Source organism: Mustela erminea, chromosome 15, assembly GCF_009829155.1.
Source record: "Mustela erminea isolate mMusErm1 chromosome 15, mMusErm1.Pri, whole genome shotgun sequence".
NCBI lineage: Eukaryota > Metazoa > Chordata > Mammalia > Carnivora > Mustelidae > Mustela > Mustela erminea.
Window position 1 is genome coordinate 30,812,391 of NC_045628.1, and position 6,057 is coordinate 30,818,447.

Here is a 6,057-nt window from a genome sequence, read left to right on the forward strand (position 1 = left end):
TCTTACTTTCCTGGAGAGAGCTCATGTCAACCTTCCTGCCTGAAAATGCAACTTCCTTTATCCTCTTTAGTCATTGATCAACAAAATGCATCTATAAATATATACTAATCACCAAGAATATAAATAATACATTTAATGTGTATTCTTTCTTAGTGTTTATTTCAAAAGTAACAGTCATGATCAGGGTCCTTGGGTTGCAGGCAACAGAAGATGACGTTGGGCAATTGAAGAAGGGAATCTCCTGGAAATTTACCAGGAACTCAGCAAATCACTTGGAAAGCTAAGAATCAGACTTGGTAATAGTCATTACTTAAGGCTGCTCTGGGGGCTGGGAGTGTTTACAGACCAGGAATGATCATGTTTGGGCACCACAGGTGGGAAGTGTGGAATTCCAACAGCTTCTTCCATCCCAGTATCTCTCACATAAGTTGCAGATCCTAGGAGACAGCAGCTGATTCCCCAGGCTTCTGGCTTTTCCAAGGAAGTGTGGAGAAAGCTTGTTAATTTGACATTCTTAGTAGGATGCAGGCACTGGATTTACTCTTCCACCAAAGCAATAAAATGGGAAAGAAGTAATTCACCAAAAGAAGATTTGTGTCCTATAGGAAGGAGAAGTGAATATTGAGCTGTCAAAAATATTAAACACACATGCACATAAATCTCTACTGCAATAGTTTATATTTATGTCTTTGCATTTGATTTAAGTCATTGTGCATGCATACTCAAATGCATATCATATTACATGGACCTATGCTACTTTTAAATAGTATCTTGAAATGATAGTGCCTAGCCAACACTTCACTATCAAAGTTTTACAGATCTGATGTAGATTTTGAAGGCCATGAAACACTTAAAAAAAGATTTATTTATTTATTTGAGAGAGAGCGAGTGAGCAAGTGAGCATGGTAGGGAAGGGCAGAGGGAGAAGAGAGAGAAGCTCAAGCAGACCCCATGCTAAGCACAGAACCCAACTTGGGGCTGGATCTCACGACAGAGAAGTGAGATCATGGCCTGAGCCAAAAACAAGAGTGGGATGCTTAACCCACTGAGCCACTCAGGTGCCCTTTTGAAACACCTTTTTGATGATTCTTTTCTGGAAATAATTTCCCCTGATCTGAATGATTTCTTTTTTAGGGGCTAGCAGAGAAGAAATGAGGGTGATGTGTTGAATCAAAAGCACAACTCTTGATTTATGGGGTGCCTCAGTAGTGACTTGGAGATGAACAGCTCATTAATTTGATACTTGTTGAGAAGGTGTATGGAAATGCATAGAGAGAGGGGTGTTGAAATGACAGAAGGACCACTGGCCTTTTGACATACTCAGGAAGAGGATCACAAGTATAGAATAGTCTGGTTTGTGATGCAAAACAGGTAGTTGGAAAGGAAGAAGGGAATGAACATTTAATCCAATCTAGGTCATTTTTGAGACTTGTGAAGCTAAACTAAAAATTTGTCAGATTTTATACTTGACAAGTATATCTTTCATCTTGACTTTGTTTCTAGAGTTAGTTGTTATCTAGCTATATTTATGGATAAACATCTTGAGCAAATTCAGTATAGATACAAATTTTATTTAATTAAAAAGTGGGGCAATCACATTCATCTACAAATACAATTGATTGTATTATTTATACAAGTATAAAAAGCCTAACTTTTTAAAGAGACTCATGACCCCAAGATCAAAAGGCGAATGCTGTAATTACTGAACCAGCCAGCTGCCCCAGAATTATATTCTTTTTTTTTCTTTTTTCTTTTTAATTTTTTATAAACATATATTTTTATCCCCAGGGGTATAGGTCTGTGAATCGCCAGGTTTACACACTTCACAGCACTCACCAAAGCACATACCCTCCCCAATGTCCATAACCACACCCCCCTTCTCCCAACCCCCCTCCCCCCAGCAGCCCTCAGTTTGTTTTGTGAGATTAAGAGTCACTTATGGTTTGTCTCCCTCCCAATCCCATCTTGTTTCATTTATGCTTCTCCTACCCACTTAAGCCCCCATGTTGCATCACCACTTCCTCATATCAGGGAGATCATATGATAGTTGTCTTTCTCCGCTTGACTTATTTCGCTAAGCATGATATGCTCTAGTTCCATCCATGTTGTCGCAAATGGCAAGATTTCATTTCTTTTGATGGCTGCATAGTATTCCATTATGTATATATACCACATCTTCTTTATCCATTCATCTGTTGATGGGTATCTAGGTTCTTTCCATAGTTTGGCTATTGTGGACATTTCTGCTATAAACATTCGGGTGCACGTGCCCCTTCAGATCACTACGTTTGTATCTTTAGGGTAAATACCCAGTAGTGCAATTGCTGGGTCATAGTAGTGCAATTGCTGGGTCAGTTCTATTTTCAACATTTTGAGGAACCTCCATGCTGTTTTCCAGAGTGGTTGGACCAGCTTGCATTCCCACCAACAGTGTAGGAGGGTTCGCCTTTCTCCGCATCCTCGCCAGCATCTGTCATTTCCTGACTTGTTGATTTTAGCCATTCTGACTGGTGTGAGGTGATATCTCATTGTGGTTTTGATTTGTATTTCCCTGATGCTGAGTGATATGGAGCACTTTTTCATGTGTCTCTTGGCCATCTGGATGTCTTCTTTGCAGAAATGTCTGTTCATGTCCTCTGCCCATTTCTTGATTGGATTATTTGTTCTTTGGGTGTTGAGTTTGCTAAGTTCTTTATAGATTTTGGATACTAGTCCTTTATCTGATATGTCATTTGCAAATATCTTCTCCCATTCTGTCAGTTGTCTTTTGATTTTGTTAGCTGTTTGCTGTGCAAAAGCTTTTGATCTTGATGAAATCCCAATAGTTCATTTTTGCCCTTGCTTCCTTTGCCTTTGGCGATGTTCCTAGGAAGATGTTGCTGCGGCTGAGGTCGAAGAGGTTGCTGCCTGTGTTCTCCTCAAGGATTTTGATGGATTCCTTTCTCACATTGAGGTCCTTCATCCATTTTGAGTCTATTTTCATGTGTGGTGTAAGGAAATGGTCCAATTTCATTTTTCTGCATGTGGCTGTCCAATTTTCCCAACACCATTTATTGAAGAGGCTGTCTTTTTTCCATTGGACATTCTTTCGTGCTTTATTGAAGATTAGTTGACCATAGAGCTGAGGGTCTATTTCTGGGCTCTCTATTCTGTTCCATTGATCTATGTGTCTGTTTTTGTGCCAGTACCATGCTGTCTTGATGATGACAGCTTTGTAATAGAGCTTGAAGTCCGGAATTGTGATGCCACCAACTTTGGCTTTCTTTTTCAATATCCCTTTGGCTATTCGAGGTCTTTTCTGGTTCCATATAAATTTTAGAATTATTTGTTCCATTTCTTTGAAAAAGATGGATGGTACTTTGATAGGAATTGCATTAAATGTGTAGATTGCTTTAGGTAGCATAGACATTTTCACAATATTTATTGTTCCAATCCAGGAGCATGGAACATTTTTCCATTTCTTTGTGTCTTCCTCAATTTCTTTCATGAGTACTTTATAGTTTTCTGAGTATAGATTCTGTGCCTCTTTGGTTAGGTTTATTCCTAGGTATCTTATGGTTTTGGGTGCAATTGTAAATGGGATTGACTCCTTAATTTCTCTTTCTTCTGTCTTGTTGTTGGTGTAGAGAAATGCAACTGATTTCTGTGCATTGATTTTATATCCTGACACTTTACTGAATTCCTGTACAAGTTCTAGCAGTTTTGGAGTGGAGTCTTTTGGGTTTTCCACATATAGTATATCGTCTGCGAAGAGTGTTAGTTTGACTTCTTCTTTGCCGATTTGGATGCCTTTAATTTCCTTTTGTTGTCTGATTGCTCAGGCTAGGACTTCTAGTACTATGTTGAATAGCAGTGGTGATAATGGACATCCCTGCCGTGTTCCTGACCTTAGCGGAAAAGCTTTCAGTTTTTCTCCATTGAGAATGATATTTGCAGTGGGTTTTTCATAGATGGCTTTGATGATATTGAGGTATGTGCCCTCTATCCCTACACTTTGAAGAGTTTTGATCAGGAAGGGATGCTGTACTTTGTCAAATGCTTTTTCAGCATCTATTGAGAGTATCATATGGTTCTTGTTCTTTCTTTTATTGATGTGTTGTATCACATTGACTGATTTGTGGATGTTGAACCAACCTTGCAGCCCTGGAATAAATCCCACTTGGTCTTGGTGAATAATCCTTTTAATGTACTGTTGAATCCTATTGGCTAGTATTTTGGTGAGAATTTTCGCATCTGTGTTCATCAAGGATATTGGTCTATAGCTCTCTTTTTTGATGGGATCCTTGTCTGGTTTTGGGATCAAAGTGATGCTGGCCTCATAAAATGAGTTTGGAAGTTTTCCTTCCATTTCTATTTTCTGGAACAGTTTCAGGAGAATAGGAATTAGTTCTTCTTTAAATGTTTGGTAGAATTCCCCCAGGAAGCTGTCTGGCCCTGGGCTTTTGTTTGTTTGGAGATTCTTAATGACTGTTTCAATCTCCTTACTGGTTATGGGTCTGTTCAGGCTTTCTATTTCTTCCTGGTTCAGTTGTGGTAATTTATAGGTTTCTAGGAATGCATCCATTTCTTCCAGATTGTCAAATTTGTTGGTGTAGAGTTGCTCATTGTATGTTCTTATAATTGTTTGTACTTCTTTGGTGTTAGTTGTGCTCTCTCCTCTTTCATTCATGATTTTATTTATTTGGGTCCTTTCTCTTTTCTTCTTGATAAGTCTGGCCAGGGGTTTATCAATTTTATTAATTCTTTCAAAGAACCAGCTCCTAGTTTCGCTGATTTGTTCTATTGATTTTTGGTTTCTATTTCATTGATTTCTGCTCTGATCTTTATGATTTCTCTTCTCCTGCTGGGTTTAGGGTTTCTTTCTTGTTCTTTCTCCAGCTCCTTTAGGTGTAGGGTTAGGTTGTATACCTGAGACCTTTCTTGTTTCTTGAGAAAGGCTTGTACCGTTATATGTTTTCCTCTCAGGACTGCCTTTGTTGTGTCCCACAGATTTTGAACCGTTGTGTTTTCATTATCATTTGTTTCCATGATTTTTTTCAATTCTTCTTTAATTTCCTGGTTGACTCATTCATTATTTAGAAGGATGCTGTTTAGTCTCCATGTATTTGGGTTCTTTCCAAACTTCCTCTTGTGGTTGAGTTCTAGCTTCAGAGCAATGTGGTCTGAAAATATCCAGGGAATGATCCCAATCTTTTGATACTGGCTGAGTCCTGATTTAGGACCGAGGATGTGATCTATTCTGGAGAATGTTCCATGTGCACTAGAGAAGAATGTGTATTCTGTTGCTTTGGGATGAAATGTTCTGAATATATCTGTGATGTCCATCTGGTCCAGTGTGTTATTTAAGGCCTTTATTTCCTTGTTGATCTTTTGCTTGGATGATCTGTCCATTTCAGTGAGGGGAGAGTTAAAGTCCCCTACTATTATTGTATTATTGTTGATGTGTTTCTTTGATTTTGTTATTAATTGGTTTATATAGTTGGCTGCTCCCACGTTGGGGGCATAGATATTTAAAATTGTTAGATCTTCTTGTTGGACAGACCCTTTGAGTATGATATAGTATCCTTCCTCATCTCTTATTATAGTCTTTGGCTTAAAATCTAATTGATCTGATATAAGGATTGCCACTCCTGCTTTCTTCTGATGTCCATTAGCATGGTAAATTCTTTTCCACCCCCTCACTTTAAATCTGGAGGTGTCTTCGGGCTTAAAATGAGTTTCTTGGAGGCAACATATAGATGGGTTTTGTTTTTTTATCCATTCTGATACCCTGTGTCTTTTGATTGGGGCATTTAGCCCATTAACATTCAGGGTAACTATTGAGAGATATGAATTTAGTGCCATTGTATTGCCTGCAAGGTGACTGTTACTGCATATTGTCTCTGTTCCTTTCTGATCTACCACTTGTAGGCTCTCTCTTTGCTTAGAGGACCCCTTTCAATATTTCCTGTAGAGCTGGTTTGGTGTTTGCAAATTCTTTCAGTTTTTGTTTGTCCTGGAAGCTTTTAATCTCTCCTTCTATTTTCAATGATAGCCTCGCTGGATATAGTATTCTTG